General features: G+C 38.7%; 1 protein-coding gene and 1 long non-coding RNA gene across 3 annotated transcripts in view; one reads left to right on the top strand and one right to left on the bottom strand.

Moving 5' to 3' along the window:
* PPARG (peroxisome proliferator activated receptor gamma) overlaps positions 1-21,849 on the bottom strand; it is a 129,426-nt gene extending 107,577 nt beyond the window's left edge. Inside the window, exon 1 of one of the 2 annotated variants that reach the window (XM_045812298.2) lies at positions 21,709-21,849. The gene's annotated coding sequence lies outside the window, so the exon portion shown is untranslated. Of the gene's footprint in view, positions 1-20,750; positions 20,874-21,708 lie in introns of those variants that run through there. The other variant, XM_045812299.2, reaches the window with a different exon arrangement.
* On the top strand, positions 20,910-23,853 carry LOC148108904 (uncharacterized). The gene is made up of 3 exons (XR_015726592.1): positions 20,910-21,061; positions 22,919-22,998; positions 23,589-23,853. It is a non-coding gene; the product is annotated as an uncharacterized LOC148108904 (long non-coding RNA).
* The last annotated feature ends 969 nt before the right edge of the window (positions 23,854-24,822 follow it).

The following is a 24,822-nucleotide window of genomic DNA, read 5'->3' on the forward strand; positions in this document are numbered from 1 at the left end:
GACGAGAAAAACTAGATCTTGAAAGGATTAATAATCCCAAAAGATGCGTATTTGCTAAAAGTTGTACATAGCAAATATGCTATTTATTAAAATACAGAACCTCATTCTAGATGGCACATGGCTATTAAGCCTACAGTAAAAGTATAGTCATGTATCACAATCATTTAGGGACAGTGGATGTAGAACATTCCATGTGGAGATTTTTAAAAGGAAGACCCAGAGAGCAAAGTATTCAAGTAAATGTGCCAAAGGTCTCAGGATTCATATCCTTGGCTCTTACGAAGGGCTCAGGGATCCTAGAATAGCTGTACATTCCATAAAGACAAAACAGCATCTAGTGCCAAAACCCTTATCATCAGGGCCTTAATAGCCCGAACTTCCAGACCCAATGATCTGCACAGTCTAACCTATACAAAATTCCCATTTTTTTTTCTTTTCAAATTGTACACCTTTGCAAACTTGGAACTGGCAAAAACTATTCTATTACCGGATACATAACATCAAAGTTTGGATTATGAGTATAAAATGTTTTCCCATTTTGTTATTTCTAACATGAAAGAAAATAAAGTATAGCTAATGAATTTTGTTTCTCTAGCATTCTTTAGTACTTCTCTTCAGGAATCAAAAACTTCTTAACGTAGACTCAACATTAATAATAAAGTAATTATTTGTTTTCAGAATGGGACATATTCTTCTATAGAAAAAGCTGATTAGTCAGCGTTTTAGAACTGTATGTTTTGTTTTCTGACTGATTACTAACTTGTATCAGAGCAATTTACATAAATGCTCTCTGATTCGTTAGTCAAAAATGAAAGGAGTATCCACACCAGAACTATCCATTGTATACAACATGTATAACCCATGAGAAACAACTTTATCTATAATGGATTATCACTTTGACTTTTTTTTTTTTACATTTAATTAAACTAAAAAGGGCTTAAGTATATGGGGGGGAAAAGGAAAGAATATTAATAAAGAAAAATTGGAACAAAATCTCTACCTGAAAAATTAAAGAATGCTGACTCCAGATTAAGAGTAAATCATACTAGCTTTCCTTGACGCTGGTCCCAATTTCCCTTTGAAATACATATGTGTTAAGAAGTAGACAAGAAGAAAGTAAAGATAAACTGCCATGTATTCCTAGCTCGTGGCCCCAACAGTTGGATCAAACAGAAAACTGGGCTGGCTCCCCAGCTTTCAGAGACAGACAGGATTCCATAACCTTTCCCCAAACCCTTTCTATAACTAAGATCAGTAATAGCCTCTCTGTGTCCATTCAGAATTGCACTGTATCCCACACACAAGGTGTAGTTTCCAAACATTAAGTACAGTAGAGAACAAACAAGATCCATTCTGGGGGTAATGTACACCAAGGATTATAGTTCTTCCACATTCTCCATCTGGTCAGTTAGATACAGACTGGTTTATATTCATTAGATTATAAATCCTACTCATCCTGATATGCCAGAGAACTAGGGTGTGACAACAGCAGACAAACCCCTGACATTTCAACAGGACCCACATTAGACAGGGGCTGTTCATACCTATTCCTCTAAATTTTTAGGTTCTGCTAAAAGTCGTCTCTCAGATGTAAGTAGATAATAATGCAGGCCAAGGGGCAATTTACTCAAACTAATTTGTCTGAAATGGTATAAATGGCAAAAGTTGACTTAAGAAATAGAAAAATAATTAATAATGAAAGCCACTGAAAGCTTACCAAAGAATTACTTTCCTAAAAAGCTCTGGGCCTAGATAATTTTCTAGATTATTTTTTTCTAACTTTCAAGGAAGAGATAATTTTCTTGTTACAAAATTGTCTATGAATAGAAAAAAACACAGCAACCAAATTAATTTTTCAAAAGTAGCATGATATTGTTATTAAAACCTAACAAAAAACAAAGAAAAAAAAATACCAGTCCGAATTAGTAATATTGATTTAAAGTTATAAATAAAATGCTAACGAACAAATTCGATCATATACTAAAAGAACAAACCACCCTAATCAGGTTGGATTTACCTCAAAGATTTACCCTCAGAATATCTGTTAAATAATGCGTCGCAGCACTAGGTCCAGTTGTAAAAGAAACCAGATGACTATCTCAAGCAATGCAAAAAAATACTCAACAAAACGCAATAGCCATTCTTGACATTGTTCCTTTAGAAAAGTAAGAAACTTTAATATCAGGAATATTTATCTCACTCAAACTTACAACCAACATCATCTTATTTGTTAAATACCACAGCAGCATTTCCCAAAATGTATTCTGTAGATAACTAGTTCCTTAAGGCTTTCCAACAGAAAGGTTTCCACCATAAAGCAAATTTGCACATGTTATTCCTTTTTTGGAGATAAAGAAGGTACACAAGCATTGTATATGCTCCATGGGCCCTATACTTAAAACAAAAATCAACAGTAACGATCTGCCTCAACTCAATAGTTCTCAAACTTACTTGAACGTGTCTCTTCACTTCCTATTATTTCACTCCTCAACCCCTTTTACAGTGGTTTTTGCCCACCTTTCTACTGACACTAAGGCAAAATTTAGATGTTGTTTCCTTCTTGCTAACTCCTTTAGACGTCTCTCAGTTTTCACTCTGTTTATCCAAAGCTGTGCTGGTAAAATGCTTAACAAGTTGTTCTCCTTACAGGGAAAAATGCCCTGATTTGCAGCGTTTGCCAATTTCTGTGGTGTAAATACCCCCACCGGGACTGGGTTGAGGCTACGGATGTGAAGTCACTGAGCTCAGAGGTGGGCGGAGCGGGAGCACTGGCAAAGGGCACAGGCACTTCTACCCTTCGGATACAATCAACATGAACACAACAACCTAAAATAATTAGGAAGTGAGGCCGGTGGTGTGTTTATTACCTTTGTGTGTGTGTGTGTGTTTTTAACATAACTTGTTTAATTGCAAATATACACCGTTGTATCTTAAATAATGGCTGTGGATAATAATGGGCTCCCAGAAACCCTGAAAATTTAACAGCTGACTTTCACGAGCCAGCCTGAGCCGGCTCCGGCACACTGGTGTTCTGCAGTATTTGGTATTTTGTCCATCCCTTCCTACTCAAACAGTCTCCTTCTTTAGTTGCCTGGAGACCAGTTTCTCCTTGTTCTTATCCTGTCACATGACTACCCTTTCAGTGCCTCTTCTCGGTACCTCTTCTTTCCGAGCTCCCCTATCTTCACGCGTCCTGAAAGTTCCTTCCTGGTGCAGCCTTAGCCATAAGCACATCTGCTTGCTTATAGCTCCCAACTCTTTATCTGTAACCACAACTATTCTCTGAAGAATTCTAATTCTGTATTTCCAACTTTTTTTTGGACACCCCCGAGGTTCTTCGCGAACCTCAAGCTCAACACCACCCAAGCTAACTACCCATCTTTTCCCTCTAAAGAACGGAAGAAACACAACTCAACACAAAATCGGGTCACTCCTCATTCCCAGCAAGATTAAAGGAACTGTATTCTCTACTTAGGTCTCCAAATTACGTTATAGAGGATTCAGTTCATCATCACAAGCAGCCCTTCTCATATCCCTTTTCGCTACTTCCCTTCAATTTTTTTTCACGTACCACACTCTCCAAAATGTCTCCTTCATCAAAACCCCTCCCACTAAACATTTACTCCATTCCCAGCCCAGTAAGTTTATAATCTCTCCCTCTTCCTCCCCTTCCCAGCACTTTATCATGTCCTCCAGCTTTTCACATCCAGTCCCTTTCTACTCATTCTCAAGCACTTCCTCACAAAAACTAGGAAATAACCTTGCAAGATCAACTTTTCTAGGGGTAAGGGAAGAGGGAGCTGTATTATCAAAAGAAGATTCCCTTTGGTGGACTGGGGGAAAGTGAAAGTATATGCACACACTCAAATGACTAATTTGTATCCTGTCAAACCAAATCTCTCATTATCCTCCCCCTAAATAGTTGACGGATTCCATTAGAGACCAGAATGAAGAAGGGCCAATTATAGCCTTCCCTAGATTTTTACAATATTCATACAAAATTTGCTGTTGAGTTTACCTCTCTATCCTGGGATGAAAAAAAAAGGTTTTATTTTGATTAAGAGGAATCTAAGAGGGAGAGAAAAATGGAACCGAACAATCTCTTAACAGTGGTGGTTTTAAGTGATGATGGAATTACTGGATATAAGTTAAAAATTTGGTGATACGATTTAGCTTGTCACAAGAAACAAGAATAAGTACTTCAGGGGCGCCTGGGTGGCACAGCGGTTAAGCGTCTGCCTTCAGCTCAGGGCGTGATCCCGGCGTTGTGGGATCGAGCCCCACATCGGGCTCCTCCGCTATGAGCCTGCTTCTTCCTCTCCCACTCCCCCTGCTTGTGTTCCCTCTCTCGCTGGCTGTCTCTATCTCTGTCAAATAAATAAATAAAATCTTAAAAAAAAAAAAAAAAAAAGAATAAGTACTTCAAGTTTCTTAGCACTTACAAGACACATAAACTGATGCAGTGAACCAAAACAACTAAAAGTTTAGATCTCACCCGTGGTTATACCTGAATATGGTTATATGTGTGTAGATCTAATTGGTAAGTGTGGAATGGTGGTAGTGGTGATGGTAGAGTATAGACATCTTCTCTGGCAAATTAAATACTGCAAAATTAGGCTTTTGTTAAAGAGTGTAAGACAGGGTGGCTTGCGTTCAAACTGCTTGTGTTCAAATCCTTGTTTTATCACCTGGCAGGTCATTTTTACCTCTCTGTGCTTATTTCTTCATCTGCAAAAGAGAGATAATAGTGTGTACTTTCTATGGTTGTTGGAAGAATAAAATGAGATAGTGTAGGCGATACTTAAAATAGAGCCTGATATAGAATAAGTACTCAACAAATATTAAATATTACTATCAAAAGCTAGATTACTTTTTTTTGGTGCTTGAGATAATTAAAGAACAGTCCTTTAGAAGGATAGTTAAATGACATTTTGGCAGAAGATTTAAGCTGTGAGTAAAGGGTAGACTGAATGGAAAGAAAGCGTTCTCTAAACATGAAATCATATGGTTATATTTACGCATCAATTATAAACTAAGTTATCCTAGTGACAATATTACTCCAAAAAGTCATGATAGCTATTTAGGATTAGGAAGCAGAATGAGACTATAGATTTGAAATAAAAAACGACAATCATTCATTGAGCATCTGATACTGGTTAGCAGTGTTCTGGGCACTGAGGATAAAGAAAGAACAAAACAGACAAATGTTCCAGCTCTTGTGTAATGGCATATATGAAGACGTAATTAAAAACAACAACAACAACAACTAGATCCTGAAGGATCATGCGATATATCTGATATATCTACCACTTGGAAAAAAGAGATAAAACTAAGGTTGTTGAGATGACTAGAAGTTCCTTCAACAAGCTACTATGCTTTACTAGATTTACAAATCAAGGTCCATTGACCCCCTTCTCCCAATGTGAAGATTAGTGATTCAAAAATCTTTTATAAAACCAAAGTCCATGTATAAGTGACAACCAATTTTATTTCATCTCAGAAAGAGCAACATAAACATTTTGTTCATGCTAAATTCAGAAAACATCTCTACTTCATTTTTTGACTAGTAGATAAAAATATATTTAATTTCCATATTAGAGACCTAACCAAAGAGAGAGATGTTAGGAATTGGGAAACACAGAGAAAAAGGAAGGCAGCCATCAACATAGAAAAAAAAAGAAGGAAAAAAAAGAGAACATAGTAAACAAGAAAAATCGGGGGGTGGGGAAAGGGGCAATGGGAAAGAGGGAATTAGAGAGCTAGAGCAAGAACTAAGGGGACAGCCAGAAGACCTGGAAATTCAGATTAGTCGCAGGCAATAACTTTTTACATTTAAGCTCAGCTATTCACTATGGATATAAGCATCAGAAATCGTCATCATTGGTATTTTATATACTGTACAGAAATCAAGAAACCACCAAAGTTTTTACATTGGTAGTTACATAAAATTCTACCTTCAGGAGACTATCTCTGCTTTTCTCTAAACTCACATTTTCCCTACTTTGGTGCCTATGCTCATATAATTTTTCCATTTGAAGTGCTTTACCACCATCACTCCACAGTCAATGAACAATACTCAATAAATATTTTTTGAGTACCTACAATTTATCAGACACTATTCTAGGCACAATTCAAATTTTTATACATATTTTAATGAAAACGGGCTATTTTAACAAAATATCCTACTTGACTTGAAGAAAAATGATTTTTTTTCTTCTGCAGCTAACCTTTTTCTTCATCTGATACCATAACCACTAAAAACATCCTTATGAAAATAATGTCCCTTACTTAAAAGCATTCTAGAATTTTCCCCGAAATCTAGTGAGGATATCATTCCTGTGGGAATCTAAGTCCTCCCCATCCTCCAAAGTGCAATTAATCTATGATAATTCCAGCTGCTAAATGCTGATAATAACAGTTGGAAGCTTGTAATAACTAAGCCAAAAACGCTGAATAATAAGTTATTTGAACTTTCACCCACATCAAAATGGAATCCTGAAGACATGACCAAAATGGGTAGTCAGGGCTGGTCTTGTTCGACCACAGCAGTACATCACAGGAGGGCGAACAAATGATTTTAAGATCAGCAGCATGACTGATTTAGATAACTTGCTTCTGCAGATACTGCATTACTTGTGAAAAACATCACTCAGAAGACGAACTTACCACAGAAATTAAAGGTGGAATTAAATGATGGCTGGGAAGCCATCAGAACCGTACTTTTTAAAAAAAGAACTATGGAGTCAACTGTACAGATACACTTAAAATTGAACGTGCATTCAAATTATGGGAAATGTCATTACAACTCCTGATGAAAATGTCCGGAAAACTTAGTAGACACTGGTTTTCCAATATGGTCAATAGCAAAAGAAATAAGTCTATGAAGTTAATATTATAGACTAGGGAATCATTAGGGTATCACCCTATAAGATGTCTAGTTCATTTGTTCTATGAGATGAGACTCCTTGACTGATGGCCATTCAGATTCTGCATGAAGGTCTCACCAACAAAGTATTCCCTTCCGCACAAGGCAGCCTGCCCAGTGCTGGACAACAGTAGTAACTGGAATCTCGTCCTTATGCTGAGCTGAAGCATGCCTCCCTTTAATTTCTGGCAATCCCGTGACAAAGGGCTGTCTATGACGCAGAAGCTCCACAAGGGAAGGGACCCGTCTATCTTGCTCACTGCCACGGTCCCAGTAGCTAGCACAATGTGTGACACAGAGTAAACATGCCATAAAAATGAGTCCATGGCCGATGACTGCCCCACAGGACTCAGTCACAAAGTCCGGTCCATTTGTCCTTTAGGGCTGTGGTGCTCTAACTCAGAGGTGAAGGAACTTTTCTTTTCAATCCATTGTGGATACTTCTGTAGAATGCAAAATGAGGTGCTTGAATGTTAGGACAACATAAAAATTGTAATGCGTATCCTCCGATTTGCACTTACCTTGTACCAAGTCAGAAACGGAGGGTTTATGGGCAGATCAGTCTCATTCTCCCTACCTCTTTGTTCCTACAGGCCCTTCTCATTTTATGTCCAGATGCTGCGATAGCCTCCTGCTTTCCCTGCACACTACTGCCAAATTAATCTCCTGATTAAATCATCTCACTCTTTTTCTCAAGACCTGGAATCTCACCACTCCTTATAAGATAAAACCCACACTCCTTTGCCTGCATTCCAGACCCTTTCTCATCTGACCTAAAATCTCTATCTCCAGCCATATTTCTCCTACTCACATACACATGCTACATCCACTTCAAATGCATTGATCTCGGCAGAGTTTCCCTCAATCCATGCTTACGCACTATGCCAGGCTTTGTTTTCTTACGCTGGAAATTCCTTTCCCCTCCTTTTAGTCTGCCTCAAACCCTGAACTTTTTCTTTTGTTTTGTTTTATGGGGCAAAATTCACAGAACATGAAATTAACTATTTTAAAATGCACAACTCAGTGGTATTAAGCACATTCTTCAAGCTGTGCAACCAGCACCTCTATCTAGTTCCAAAACATTTTAATCACCTCAAAAGGAAATCCTGTACCCATTAAGCAGTCACTCCCCTTTCCCCCTTCCCCCAGGCCCTGGCAACCACTAATCTGCTTTCTTTCTCTATGGATTTGCCTATTCTGGGTATTTCATATTAAAGGAATCGCACTTTAGTTCCCTTCTTTGTTTCTTTTTCTGTATATTTTTTAGTCCCTCCCCCTGCCCCCATAAGGTTACCCTGTAAATCTCCCAGCTTCTCAAGTCCAGTTTAACCCCTCCCTTCTCTACATGGCTTTTTCGGGGCATACCCTCCAATCCACCCTGATCCACCATTCCCTGAATTTTTGTAGCATTTGTTTTCTGTCTTACTTACTTTAGCTCTTAATCATATATTGCTCTGAACTGTTGGCTCCATGTTTGAATTTTACCCCATTTTGATTCATGTGAATTATAAACTCCTCCTTCTAGCAGCTTTGGTGTCTCCCTTTGTGCCTAGAACACACTTGAACATGCATGCAATCCACTGTGCCCAGCCATACACGAATGAACAACAAACTAGGGAAACTGAAGTCTGGATTGCCAGTGAGAGAAAGCTTCAAATCCATTTCGGTTCTTCATCCTTCTTTTTACCAGGCTCTACCCTCCCTGCCACTTTGCTTCTCTCTCGTATTGTGTCTATCAGGCCCTTCTTTGCCCTAGTAGGAGGTGAACAGGTGTGGCTGCAGAAGGATAATGGCAGGCTGCCCAGGGTGGAGAGGGTGCAAACTCCCTGTATTGATCTTTGGCTAAGAGACTCCTACCTTCGTTCTACACCCACAGATGAAGGCCTGCGGAGAAGAGGGGGTGTGCAGAGATGTCACAAGGCCATATAAGAAAAGGTTCCTCTATTTGCTTTTCTTTTATATGTAAATCAGTTTCTTTGGTATTTTGATTTGAAGTTGCTTGTAAACCGAACCTGCCTTGTGAAAGGAGATTAACTGTTAAATAATGATGATAATACTTGTGATTCATATATGAAATAGAGTGATTAAATTATTTTGTATATTATAAACAAATTAATAGGTCAAAACTTGATAGTGTTTTTATCTAAACGAAATGTTTGAAAAGGAACCTGTTTATTTTAAGCCTGAGTAATAAGTCTAAATGACATTCTCTATTGTACATTATTACGAGCTTTTCTCCAGTTGTAGTACTAAATAGAATCTGTTACAGTTGCCATTGGAAGCCTCCAAACAAGAATGTAAAACAGTGCTCTGGCCCTTAGGCCATTTAAAACCTGTTTTTCTGACCAGAACAACTAAAAGATCCAACATAGAACATTGAAGTCTATAATTAACATTTTTTCCCCCTTTCATATCCCATTTTGCCCGCTTTAAAATAGTAAAATGGAAATCTCTTCTGGCATTAATTTCAAATCATTATGTATCATTAAAAATGTTAAATAAAATAGAAATTAACTTTTTAGAGAGTAACTTAGGAAATTCCTTTAATATGTAGAGAATAGTAGCACTGAGAATCCCATACCAGTGATCCTGAAAAAGCACAAAATTGTCCTCAGTATCAAATCAAGTTTAAAAATATTTATAAAATACTTCTAATGCACCCAGTCCCCCTGTGGTACAGGCTGTGAATTAGGGAAATCAAATCAAGTTTAGAAGTATTTATAAAGCACTGATAATACACCCAGTTCCCTACACTACAGGCCATGAATTAGGGAAGGTATGCAGTACGTATGTATGTAAGAGGAATAAGAACTACAACATCCTTTCTACCCTCTATGAATTAACCATTTTGCTTGGTACACAGAATTTGCTCAGAAAAATTATAAGACATGACAGCAAAGAATCAGCAAATAAGATGTGTCTTATAGAATATGGAACACGTTAAATTACATTTCAGGGTAGATGTGCCTTCTAATTGTTTTACTTCATCTGAGATTAAAATTAGTTTGCGTTTTCTGAATTCGAAAGCTGATGGCCAGTATAAATATTTTACACACGTGTTGTACGACAAAGGAAATCAACCTGACATTTAAAAACTTCATGCACATAATAAAGACAAATTAATTATGTGTCTGTATTGGGCTTTGCTAGGATCCAAGATTGTTCCAGCAGACACAGTGAATTACATAGAATGAATCGTGTGCGTCGCCTAAAGACACAACCAGTGTCCAGTATGCTGTGTTCAACTGCTTATTTTCCCAGCTTTTATTGAGCTGTGGTCATTTGCCTCCCTAGTGTTAGATGCTGGTGTCCCGATCCAGCATGGTGTGCTCTCAAGACTGAAAATTACCAGTCTGACCCTCTGGCCATGTTTCCAGGTGGCAGATTTTTCTTCCTATGTAAGGATATCTAGTGTTGAAAAGCAAGTAGTCATTTATTAAATGTCTGTGAAGTTTGTGGAATTGAATAAACTATAGTGAAATCTGCAAAATTGGAGAATTCTGGTTACATCTGAAGTAAACCGCACTCTACTTTACCATGTGAGTCTACATATGTGTGGATATTGTACTTAACTTCACGTAAATTCCTTCAAAAGTATTTTCCTCATCATGATTCCCCCAAAGTCTCATGTTGTTCAGAACTTATTTTAAAGTGATCAATAAAATATTTTCTGTCAATGTAACATCAGAACTAAAATAGTAGACAATTTGTATGTGAATATAGAATTTGGAAATAGCTATAACAAGTAGTTTGACCAAAGGATGCGCTTTTGAAATAATAGCTGGATCTCCTTTTACTCAAATATTATATTCTAAATATGTAAGAGTTCCTTATAGGCTTTTAAAGAAAAGTAGCTAACTATTTCTCAGGGGGGAAAAAAGTGTTTTGTTTTGTTTGTTTTATTTTAACCAGAGAGTCCCCGTGAACTTTGTTTTACATTTCTCTTAAGTATAAATATTTTTTTTATAAATAAGGTTACAAATTCACTTGCATAGGTCACCCCTTACATGTATTCACTGCGAGAACATTATAAAACAAATAATCTTTCTGCGAAGTGATAATGACCTAGTCATTTGGATTTTCAATAACAGTAATACCCTATTAACAAAGGATGCCTTCTATACCCTTTAATAATAAATTTGTCACTGAGAGAGACATAAAGTAATGTAATATAACATTACACATAACACACAATACATACATATAACAATATAGTAATAAGGGATCCAGGAAAAATATTCAAGGATGCAGGTTTTCCCCTATTCACAACCAGCTCAAAGATAGCCTCCTGACTCCATGTTGGTCTAGCAAAGCTGCCTTGTCACACGGGAAGGGCCAAGACTGCGGCCTCCTCTTAGATATCACCTCTCCCACAACTGTTCTTGTTATATCTAGTGAACAATAATTGTAAACTCCAGGAGAGACGGAATTTGTCTGTTCATTGCTTTATCCTTCTTCTCTAAAATAGTCTTGGCACAAAGGAGGAGCTCAATAGATATTTGTTGAATAAATAAATCTTCATTAAAAAGGAGCTTCTTCTCAGTCAGTTTGTCCTTGGAGGTATCATCACATGAAGTCTGTGTTACCTGCAAATTCTAAGGCTATAAACTGAATTTTATTGGCTGAGGTCTGCCTTGGGCTATTATAGGACTAAATAATCAGAAATGGGGGACACAGAAAGAAAGGGGAATATTCCATATTCTTGATAAAAAATTTCTAAAAGCTTTTAAAACTTTGTTTTCATTCAGATAATGGTTATTCTAAAGACATCAAGCTGATATAAACTTCTCAAAAGAAGTTCCAAAGAAAGTGACAAGAAAAATGTAACCTGTAATCTGGGTCAAAAGCAAAACCACTTAATTTTCCCTTTGGGATTTCTAGAACAATGCAACAGAAAAAAGGAAGAATTAATTAATCAAACGCTATTACTGCTGTGTGTGTGTGTGCATGGTGTGCTCATATGTGTATACAAAAACGTATTGCTCTGTGTATGTATATTTACATATTATATTAAATATATGTCATATTTTAAAAATATGCCTTTTACAGCGTTCACGCAGAAGTCTGACTAGATTTTTGGAAACCCCAATTCCCTTGCTATTAATAACTATCCTATCATGGGATCATTTATTTTTGTAAAAAAACATAATAGACATACATATTTTTTAGAAAAAAAAATGTTTAAAGTGTGGCTTTACAGCAAAATAACTCCAGAAACTATTTTTTAAAAGTTCTGTGTGTCAGTGTATGCTAAAGATCAAATAGGGAGCACAGGCCCAAAGAAATAAACAAAATCAGGGGCGCCTGGGTGGCACAGCGGTTAAGCGTCTGCCTTCGGCTCAGGGCGTGATCCCGGCGTTCTGGGATCGAGCCCCACATCAGGCTCCTCCGCTATGAGCCTGCTTCTTCCTCTCCCACTCCCCCTGCTTGTGTTCCCTCTCTCGCTGGCTGTCTCTCTCTCTGTCGAATGAATAAATAAAATAAAAAAAAAATCTTTAAAAAAAAAAAAAGAAATAAACAAAATCAAATCTGATGCATGGCTGAGAAAATTAAGAGACTGTAGCAGAGATGGGATATTTTTCTCCTCCCAAATAGAAGCTAGTCAAGCAAAGAGTACAGAGAAGTCCAATGTGTGAAATAAAATTAAGTATGAAATAAAACCGGGTGTAACCAAAGGAAGTCATGTGGTGCCTTACGTTACCATCAATGGCTTTCAAGGAATTAAACAGGTAGACGATTCTCAATGTTTAATTGACTCTTTGCCTTGATACTTACTAATCAGAGTTATAGACATACTGAAAAACAGAACAGCTATAAACGTGCTTTTAGTAACAAATAATTTTATATTAGTGGCTGAACTTTGGAAATGAGAGAAAAATACAAACATCTTTAAAAAGTCCTCCATAACCTATTTAATATAACTGTCCTAAGTTTTATATATTCCTTCCCTTCCAGGCTTTTTGATATACATATATTTATATAAGGTTGCAATCAATTGTGCACAGACATTTTTATGCTACATTTCTGAGTTAATATTTTTCAGATTACCATTTCTTAATTGTCACTAATGATTGTATGACATTCCACCTAGTGATTATACCATAATTTATTTAACTATTCTCCTGCTATTGGACATTTAAGTTACTCCCAAATATTGGTTCCTATAGCATTGCTTTCATGAAAGTCTGTGGGTATTTTGTTCTCCCTATATCCTCCACGTCTTTGGGACATGTTCCAGAAGTAGGTGTATGGCATCCCAGTGTGTGATATACACCCAGCTGCTTCCTAAGCACCCTGAACTCAATCACGGTGACATCAGAAATATGTAAGAGTACAAGTTTCTTCAATTCCAGAACGAAAGAATTTTAGAATTAAAAAAAAAAAAAACTATCACCAACAATCACTAGGAAGGGTACATTTTTTACTTTTACTAAACTGGAATTTAGGTTTACACTTGTATCTTGTATGTCTGTTTTATGTGGATCTTCTAGGGGTGAATCATCCTCAGTGATCTTATACAATCCAGTCCTGAAGTTGTAGTCTTTGAACTTGGAGACTCAGGATTCCTAGCAGCCATTCTAAGGTAAGAAGAACCAGTGATGCTCAGGCTACCAAGTGAGCTGGCTAGCTTCTCTTGACACAAGCTTACTGACAACACAGAACTTCTTTAAGTAATACAATGCCAAGCCAATGGGGTTAATTTTACAGGATGATCCCAAGAGAGTCTATCAATGGGGAGAATATAGAAAAGAACTTAACTATAGGCAAGGGTAAGGCCTACTAAAAATAATCCAAACTAAGTACACTGATCAATGGGTCCAGGCCATCACATGAGATGCAGGAACAAGGGGTGTCCAAAACAGTATCCATCAGAATCCCCTGGAGAGCCTGTTAAAACACATCCCCGGAGTTTCTGACTCAGTAGGTCTGGGTGTGGCCTGAGAATTTGCATTTCTACCAAGTTCCCAGATAATGCTGATGCTGCTGGTCCAAGGACCACACTTGAGAACCACCGCCTTAGATGATTTCTTCAGTCTTTTTTTTTTTTTAAGATTTTATTTATTTATTCACGAGAGACAGAGAGGCAGAGGGAGAAGCAGGCTCCCCATGGGGCACGGAGCCCGATGAGGCACTCGATTCCAGGACCCTGGGATCACGATCCAAGCCGAAGGCAGACGCTCAAACGACTGAGCCACCCAGGCGCCCTGATTTCTTCATCCTTCATCCTTTTTAAAACATTTATTGACTGCGTACTAAAAACTGTACTAGATGCTAGAGATAGGAAGATAAATAAAACCCAATTAGTACTTGCTTCAAGAAACTAATAATCTAAATTTTTGTAGACATTGTACTGCTCTAGTCCTAAATACCAATGAATTTGGACCTCGTTAAAAAAAAGTTTAAAAGCATATTATGTTGTCTTTAAATAAGCCAGGATGTTTCTAATTAGTTGCAAATACTTCAGGAAAACATGTAGTAATCCTACATTGGCAAATGCCTGGGTATTTTCTTCACTCTTCTGGATTTTGACATATGCAAATAATTTGTTAAAGTATCTTCTTAATTTACATATACACCATTCATATGTTTGTTCTCTTTCGTAAACTCTATCCAGTACATAAAACAAGAGAAAAAAATTCAAGCACTTTTCCACATGCAATAAAAAACTTGTTTACACCAGTAATTATCAACTGACAGAAAAGAACAATGTTTAGTAAGGTAGGACTTTGAGATTCTCTGCTTTAGATTCCGAATTCTGCAATACGGTGGAAAAAGTGAAGGACAAGTAAGCAATGTGCTCAGCCATAGGCATGAGGGTGGCCCAAACCTGACTGTTAAACACTACCTACCAGCTAATTCAAAGAATTAATGAACTTGCTTTTGACATAGTTACTAAGCTTCTACTTCTAACAGAGATGTGTTGGCTTGCCATAACTTTTTTTTTTTTTTAAGATTTTATTTATTTATTTGACAGAGAGAGAGACAGCCAGCGAGAGAGGGAACACAAGCAGGGGGAGTGGGAGAGGAAGAAGCAGGCTCATAGCGGAGGAGCCTGACGTGGGGCTCGATCCCAGAATGCCAGGATCACGCCCTGAGCTGAAGGCAGACGCTTAACGATTGAGCCACCCAGGCGCCCCATGCCATAACTATGTTTTAGCAAAAAAATAAAAGAAAAAATAAAGCATGTGTTAAGTTTTATGATCTGTGGATCTGTGAAAGCATTAAGTATTATTTATATTTCAGTGTATGTTTTCCTGATGTGATTGAAAGTCCCCCTCATTTTTATCTATTAGGAAGCTACGTTAAAAGTCTGGAAGAACTAACTCATGGAGGTGCTAGATAATTTGTCTAGCATCACAGAGAAAATAAAAAGACATAATGAGAGGTAACATTCAGATATCTGATTGCCAACTACTAACTCATAACCTTAATTTTGATAACATATCCTAGGAAAGTGGATGTTGGGGAATAACAACTTGTTTTCTTGGGGGGCAAAAAAATGGTTCAAGAAAGATCTGTATTGATCTCTAAGAGAAAAATAAAGGCATGTATGGGAGACTATATCTTTTCCTACCACTGCTAGTCCCAATGGTTATTTTCCTATTTGGTTTCACACAGGCTGGTTTATGGGGAAACTGGAACATGAATCACTTTAATTTTATTTTTCCTTCTCCAGGTCACCTCTTTTTAAACTCCCACATGTGTTGTCTGTTCCCTAAAGGCCTTGTTTTCAGGTAGCAAGGAAACTAGGAACTAACTTCTCAAATTTTTGCTGACAGTGATTTAAAGAACTAACTCTGCTAGGAATATTGGTATTTTGAAAGTGGACTTCAAACTTCCAAATGACAAATACAGTTTTAGAGGCAGAATGACAGCCAGTGGGGTGAGGTCAAAGTTATGGGGTTCTTTCCAGCGCTTCATCATTGTACTCGGGCAGTCTGACAGGTATGTTTCCCCACTGCCTTCCCTATGAAGGAAAATTTATTCCTTAAACATACAGGGTAAGAATATCCTTTTTCCATTCACTTTCCCAGATTCTCTCCTGAGGCAACTTCTAGAGCCAGAGAGAGTAACAGTGCTAAGTGGCAACTTTAGAATTTAAAGCTATTTTAAAATTCTATGATGTCATTGAGGAACAGGGTAAATTCTTAGAAACCAACCTTTTATTTGAGGTCTATGTACAGTAACTGCAATCTGCTGATTGTGGGAGTTGACCATACACAGATCTCTTAGACTCCTACTCAGGGTATTTCCCTATTTTTCTACCTCCCTCATATCTCTCTTCTCCTTATCTGTGGTAAACTGTGAAGGAATTCACACCCCGGGTTTATGCTAATATGAACTCTTTCCAGAAGGTCAGAAAATTTGTCTCAGTAAGTCTTATCCACATTGTTAACTCTCCTAGATGAGTCTACAAATTAAAGTGGTTTTCTTTTTTAAATAATGAATCAGTTATACTAGCAATGAATTTATTTTCTAAAAGCGATGAAGTGGAATAAAAAATGTTTCCTGGACAGATACTGAATCAAACTGAACTAAATCATTCATGATCTAGTTTAAATCCTGACCGTAAAGTTTTAAGTCTCAATTTTAATTGATTCTTGTTGCATGAACTGATGACTTCATTTCTTCCCTTTATATCTGAGAAATCACAGTAGGGAAAGGAGACTCACTACACCCTGTCGCAAAAAAGATTTTCAAGTTGAGAATGGCCTCGTCACTGGGATAGCTGAAGGTATAGCAATGACTCTGAGAAAGCAGAAACTCTGCTCCTTGCTCCCCACCCCAAAGGGGAAGCCACAGGGAAAGGGAACACTCACCTACAGGCACTGGCCTAAACCTTTCTTTGCCCTCTGTCTCCTCACCCCTTTAGTTATGTCCCTACATGGGCTCTGTAGCTCCATATTCCAGGAATAGAATGGGGTTCAGACCTGGAACCAAGTCCCTTACTTTCCTGCAGAGGAGACACTTCACAATAAAATACATTATTTAACAATTCATAAGTAGAATTTAAAGTGTATTATTTGGATGATGCATGATTAATTACATGCTTTTCCAATTACTCCCTACTAGTAAATTGGTGGGCTGTTAGGAGGCATCCTCACTTTCAAGCCACTAAAAGCCTATTTCTGGTTATAGCTTGTTAGGAAAAGACCCAATTTTTACAACAAACACAAGTCACTATTTAGTCTTTTAGTCTGAGATACTGAACTGTCTTTTGATCTGAAGGTTCACAGACCTCATTATAAAACAAACCTGCTCCTGGGTAACATACATTAAGCACTCACAGGGCACACCATAAACATAGGTAAAGAATAGAACTTCATAAAATAAAAGCACAAGCTACACCTAGACCACGTTAGACACGCAATGGTGACACAAGATCCACATTGTGTCTATACAGGACTCACAAAGATAATAACAGTAAAACAACAAAAAAATAGTCATCTGATTTTTTATCTAAAGTCACCAGGGAATAGGAAATACAATTTTAAATTGAATAGTGATGAAATATTTCCAGAAACATTTTATAAATTGATAACCACCCAGCAAGCATTATCTTTAGTTCATTCTTTGTTGTTGTGTTTTGCTGTTGTTGTTGTTCTGAAGTATGCTCCAGGCCCAGTGTGGAGCCCAACAGAGAGCTTGAACGAACTCACAATCCTAAGATAAAGACCTGAGCTGAGATCAAGAGTCAGATGCTCAACCGACTGAACCACCCGGGTGCCCCTCTTCAGTTCATTCTTAACAATGTTCTCAAAATTTGTCCTATGGTGAACCATCAGCATTTGTACAAGCGTTAGCTGTGACATGAATACCATGAAGGTTCTTTTAAAAATATCTGCTCAGTTAATTTCAGGGCAACGTATTATCATTTGAGATACACACGTTTACTGATAAAGTCTTAAAATCATACCAAAAAAAAAAAAAAAAGCAGAGAACAATTGCAATACTTTCCCCATTTCACAGATGAGAAAATGGACAGTTAGAAAGGATAAGTGATCGATGGCCATTACCACCCTAACTGCGTGGGAGCTCATCTGATCTCCGAAGCTAAGCAGGGTCGGGTCTGCTTAGCAATGGGATGGGAGCAAGCACAAGTGACTCGCCCCATTGTAATAAGTGAAACTGTGAGAAATGTAAACATTCATATTCTGAATTAAATATTCACTATTGAAATGTTGATATGTATTGATTGTAGAAGAAAACTATTTCTTAATATATAAATTTTAAAAACCAAATAATATAAGTATATACTATTATTGGTGATAGTTTCTGTCTTAACATCTACAAAAGCTATCTCCAAAATATGGTCTATTGCATTTGAATCAATTTCCTTCTAACAACCAACGTAAATATTTTAGGTAAATAAATATTAAAACATGACATTTTTATTAAATAAGCTCTAAAACATATGCCATATAACCTCTCAAAATCTACCTCTGTATTGTGATAAAATACAAATAGTAAATAAGAAACTCCAGGAAGATTTCAAATAATCTTCAATTTAAAATTTTTATCTAGAATGTTACGAAACTAACTGAAGTATGATGTGTGGGGGCTGTCTACACTTGCAAGATGTGTATGATGTGTGGGGAATGTCTACGCTTGCAAGACGGTTATTCACAGATCTTACTGTACTTTGGTGGAGTCAAATTGTATCAGTTTCAAAGGAGCTTCGTAAGCACTTTAAACCACTGCCCTTTTTATTGCTTTTAGGCCTCAACTACCCTAACGGTGGGATCTGCTAGAAAAAATAAGAAAAGCAACTCAGAAATTCAGGTGGGGAGTACACGCTTACATTTATAGACTGGTGACTTAAATCAAGTTTTCTTGACTAGTGATTTTTTAAAAATCCTCTACAACTGGCATTTATTTAGTGGAAACCTATGAGACCAAAAACATCTTCCAGTATGTTTTGCTACACTTTAGGACATATATTCCTACGTTCGAGTGAAAGTGAATTCAGCAAGACACCCACAAATTAGAAGGATGACATTTTCTGTTATCCACTAGCAGACAGATGCATACATACATCCTATGAAAGAAGTAAAAGTATGGGCCGGGATTTATAAAACATTTGTAAAGTATTATTTTAACACTTTTTCTGTGCTTCATGAAAGTCTCTTGTTATTAACAACCATTTCATAATCTGAAAACTAAGTGAAATGTATTAATACTGGTGTATATTTTCACAGCAGCGGCTGTCACACAGCTTTCACACGCATAATTATCTTCATAGTTAAGATTAGTGGCAAACATCTTATTTTCAGAGAATTACAGGAGAGAGAAAATAAGTATTTGTTTATAGTCCTATAACTTACTAAAAGCAATTAGCTGTAATCAGTAATGCATTTCTAATTCATATTCCTAAAGTCAGACTTTGTCTCTTGTAAAAATTTTAAATGTCACAAGGATTTTTTAAATTAATAGGGATTTTTTAAAATTATGACATACTGTTTAAATGTAAGTCTGAAATATACAAAGAAATGAATGTTAAGGAAATTTGTCCCTTTAAGGAAAACTGTATATATTAAAAATAACCAATCATAAGAATATTTTCAAAGTATTTTAAGTGTAATAAAGGATATGATGCTGGCGGACATTTGAGTTTTTCTTTTTCAAAATTACATTCTTTTAAATTTAAAAGAATGAAAAAACAATGCCCCAAAATCTTAGCCCAGAATTCTTCAAATCTTTATACTTCATCAATGTCATGCTGTTATAGTAGTTTTTGTAAAGACTAGAAACAAACTTTTCAATATGAAAACAAATTTTTATTTAAAAATGAAATAACCACTGTTCCCCCCAGTGAATTATAAAAGATTGAGATGGTCACTAGTTGATTCTAAAATGTTTTAAGATCTACTTATCAGCAAGTGAAGTATCACATATCATATAATTTAAATAAAGGAGAAAAATTATGTGAAGTACCCAGTAAGGCAAAAATAGATGGTTTTGTATCAAACTTCATTTTTTGGCTAACGCAACATTAGCTTTAAATTTTGTATATTAAAGAATACAACGGCAGCGCATTAATTGCAGGATGAATCTGTGAATCTGACTGAAAATAGACAACACAAAAATTATGTTGACACTTGAACAGGTGCTCTTGAAACATCCCTCAGAACACTAACTGGTAACATGTGTGTCTTCCATAAAACATTCATAGGAGTGTGAAGTATTTCTTTAAGAGAGAAGCCCCAGGGAATGTCTCTGTCAGTCTCTACACCAGAAGGGTTTCCTAAATCATCTAACACCATCAGTTTGGTTCTGCTTTCAGTCAGTGATTGATACCTTAGCTATAGTCAGGAGACTGCCAGAGAACACCTGAGATTTGTGGACGAAGGTGTGCCTGGGTCCTTTTAAAGAGTAAGTTATTCACTCTTCTCTCAACATCTCTGTTTCAATTCTTTAGTGAATGATAAAAAACGGTTGACATTAAAACAATGTCCTTCAAAATAAGGCGCTTCTCAAGCAATCGGGTTCCTACAACTCAGTTCATCATCTTGCCTGGTTTTGTTTTCAGATGTTAATTTAAACAAAATTAATTTCACATTTCATCCCCCAACCTTGAAAAGGAAAAACAGAAGAACTTTAGCTTCTTCCTGACAGATCACTATTTCTTGACTTTATTTCTCCTAAAATTGACACTATTTTTGGAAAGAAAAAAGTGAATTATCCTTAGACCCAAGTGAATTCTTAGGGTAAAACAAGAGCACAGCCAAATAATAACGATATAATATGACCGTCATCACCATCTCGCAAATTTTGGATACATTAACACATTTCAACAAAATGCAATCAGAGTGAGGCGACTCACCTAAGCAACGGAAGCTAACAAGAAGAATTTAGAAATGCAGCCTTCAGAACACCAGCAGAGGTAAAGGCCCCTTCTTTACCTAACAACTGACCTTATATAAAAGCAGCGACTAGGTTACTCCCAGTTTCTGCCTCCTTACCTTAGGCTCCTCCCCAAATACCAAGGCATGCAGGACCACACCACACACCCACTTTCCTCCCCTGCACTGAGGGACCGGTGCTTTCTGTTCGAGCTACCTGCCTCTCCCTACCTCAGTGAGAGCACACAGAGCGGGCAGTGAGGCGCGCGGCACGTGTAGGAACCCCAGCCCGGTAATGCCACCTCTCCACACACGGGGGTGGGGCGGGGGACGCACGCTTTCTCCATCCCCTACAACCCCGGGAATCCGGCCCACATCCCAGCCTCTCCGTTCGGCTCTCGGCCAGCTCAGCGCTCAAGGGCACCGGGGCTAGGTGACCTCGAAGGCGCCCCTCGCTTATCTGTCACCGCGACCCCCACAGTGACCGCCGCCAGGGCTCTGGAGACCGAGCAGGCGACTCCGCGGTGGCGGGACAGACAGGCACCGGAGCCCGTGTTTCGGTCCCAAAGTTCCCCTCGAGCGCCTCCCAGACGCCTGCGCACCTCCGCGGGGGACTCGGAGGTCCCCGGTTCTCTCGGACCCCGACCCAGGCGCTCCCTCGAGGGGACCTGTCCCGGGAGCGCCAGACGCATGACCGGCGTCTGCCGGTGCGCGGCCGCCGCTCCCTGTGGCGCGTCTCGCGTGCCGCCCGTGCCCTCCACCGCCCGGCTGGCTCGCTGTGCCAGGACTTCTCTGAGCGCCCGCGACCCTCACCCGGGACCTGTCCGCGCCGGTCCCCTCCGACCTCGACGCCGTAGCCCCGGCCCTCCTCGGGCCCCGACCCCTCGGCGCTTCCCCGCCCTTCAGGACCCCAGCGCCGCCGCGCACCCCGACACTGACCTGAGGCGGCAGCGCCCGGCTCCGGTGTCCCGGCGGCCAACCCGAGCGCCCCAGGCGGTGACTCCGGCGCGGGCGCGGGCGCGGGCTACGGCTCCGAGTGCGGTCGGCCCCGCCTGCCCGAGGCCGAGCCGGGCCGGGGGCGGGCGCGGCGCGGCGCGGGGGCGGGCGCGGCGCGGGGGCGGGGAGCGCGCGGCGCGGGGCGCCCGCCGCCTGGCGCACAGTAGGGCCCCGGGCGGCGGGGGCTGCCTTGGCGTGCGCCACTCGGCCCGGCCTAGCTTGTTCCTCCTTGCCGCCGCTGGGAGGCGGCCCAGAAATGGTCCCATTTTACAGAGCCGGCCCCCGAACGGAGCTCAGGAAGGTGCCCACAGTCACGTCTGGGAACAGTCCGAGGCGCGGGATTCCGGAGCCCGCCTTCCGTCTCCACGCCAGTGTGTCTCACCCTTCGCCCTGCGAGATTTCTTTTTTCCAAGTTATTTTTAATGACATTCTTTAAAAAGAAATTGAATCATGTTTAAGATCACCTGGTTTTTAGCTGAGGGCCCAATGGTGCTGCGCACTTCCAGCGCCCCCCTTTTGCATTTGTACTTCACACCGGTGCTCATTAGTCCCTTAAGGTGACAGAGTTTTAGTTTTAATCATTAAAAGCATTTCTTAAACTCATTAACAGAATTTCTTGAATTCTTCAGCGGTGTTTCCTCCACTGAGGGATCGGGACACATGGGGTGGGGGTGGGGTGGGACGCGGGGCGTGGGAATCCCAAGCTCTCGCGTTGGAGAAGTTTGGGGCGCGCTGCCTCGTAAATGTACTGGGGCCGCTTTTCCTACCGCTCGCTTGGTGACGACCCGTCCAGAGCGGTTCACAGATGCCCAGACAGCCTCTGTCTTCTGGACTTGAGGCCCTACCTTCTTTCCCTTCTTTCCATTTCATTTACCGAGCATCCCTTTCAAGGCCTGGTCCTCCTTGAGGAGGCAAAGATGAATAACGTTCCTGCCTTCACGATTGAGAAGCTCAAGAAGCTTCTCAATTGCTTGTCCAAAATGCTCTCTAGTCCTTTCACATATTAACTTGTTGGGAACGCTTAGTTCTTTTCCCTTGAGGGTGAAGGTTCTCATTTTTGAAGTACAATTTTGTGAGGATGAGTATCGCTTCTGAAAAGGTTCCGAGCTGAAGTCAATAGATTGATGTCCTTCTACTTGTCTCCCAAAACAAGGAGAGCTACGGCTCTGCAGGGACTCGAAGGAAGAACATTTGTTGACCTTTGAAAACGCCATTTCTTTGCCTGTCGTCAAGGTAAGTCAGGTTGTCAGGGCTCAACATTCTACACTTGGGCACAGAAGTGCTGCATGCATCCTTCTCGATCATTCCAGAGTTCCAATCTGGTTTCAAATGTATAATTCGGCATTTGTCAGTTTATTGACAGAGTTGTACCACCATCATCATTTCAAAAGTTAAAACACCTACCCATTTGCAGTCATTCCCTGTAACCCTACCTAACCACTAATCCAGTTGTCTCTATAGATTAACCGATGTTGGATATATCATATAAATAAAATCATAACAATAAGGTCTTCTGTGACATGCTTCTTTGAACTTAGCATAATGTTTTGAGGCTCATCCCTGTGGTATGGTATCGGTATTTCTTTCTTTTTTATGGTCAAATAATATTCCATTGTATGGATATATCATATTTTGTTTATTCATCCACTGTTGATGAATATTGGGAATATTGGGAATATAAGGAAATATTCTATACTAGAAATAATGCTGCTATGAACAGTCATATCAAGGTTTTGTGTAGGCATGTTTTTCATTTCTCTTGGGTATGTATCTAGGAGCAGAACTGCTGGATCAAATGGTAACTCTATGTTTAACTTTTTAAGGAACTGCCAGCCTGTTTTCCAAGGTGGCTACACCATTCTACGGTCCTGTCAGCCATGTATGGAGGTTCCAAGTTCTCCACATTCTTGGCAACACTTGCTACTGTCTTTCTTATTTTAGCCCACCTGATGTGTGTGAAATGGTACCTCATTGTGGTTTTGATTTGTATTTCCCTAATAACTCATCATACAAGCATCTTTTCAATGTGCTTATTGGCTATTTGTGTATCCTCCGTGAAGAAAAGTCTATTAAAATCCTTTTCTCATCTTTAAATTGGATTATTTGTATTTTTATTGTTAATTTATAAGATTTGTTTATATATTCTGTATACAAGTTCTTTGTCAGATATATAATTAACAAATATGTCCTTCCATCCAGTAAGTTCTTTTTACTTTCTTTTTGACATTATTTAAAGCAGAAGAATTTTTAATTTTAATGAAATCCAATTTACCTATTTTTCTCTTGGTGTCACATCAATTCCTAATCCAGAGCCATAAAAATTTACTCCTAAATTCTTTTAAGAGTTTTATAATTTTAGCTCTTATGTTTAGGTCTGTGATTTATTTTGAGTTAAATTTTGCTTATGGTGTGAGATAGGGCAAATATACTTTTGGTTGGGGAAATTCCCATAATTAATGACACTGACCAAAGAGAATCCCAACACAGTTAAGTCAGGATGGTGCAACATTTTAAAGTTGCATATTGGAATATGAATACTTTCTGAACATCCTTCTAGATTAAAAAAATATTCTGTGATTTTTGAAAGTGATCTATAGTTAGCGAAGCCTAAAAATGTAAGAAGTTAAGCAATGTAAATAGAAATAATATAAATCTGTTTTTTAAACTACTGGTCTTCATTCACTGATGGGTTATTAAATAAAATCAGTGGGTTATAACTAATATATTTTTTAAAGTCCAATAAAACAGAACAGAACAGAAACTATCAGAATGTACTTCTTAAATTTAAAAAACATTGCTTTATAACTTCTATGTTATGTATATGTGTGTTTGTGTGTACCAGGAATTGGTGTTAAACATGTTTATTACTGTTGGCCATATTTTCAAAAATTAGAAAAACACTGTGTAAGCTATAATTGCAGAATTCTTTCATTCCACAAATATTTATTGAGTGCTTGTTTTGTGCCAGGCCTTCTGCTAAGTGCTGGGGATAAAATGATAAACAGCACATAGTCTCCACCCTACAACAACATGCATATGCTGTCCTACCCATATTGT

Source organism: Ursus americanus, chromosome 14 (genome assembly GCF_024610735.1).
Source record: "Ursus americanus isolate L20-20 chromosome 14, mUrsAme1.1.p, whole genome shotgun sequence".
In the NCBI taxonomy this organism is placed as follows: domain Eukaryota; kingdom Metazoa; phylum Chordata; class Mammalia; order Carnivora; family Ursidae; genus Ursus; species Ursus americanus.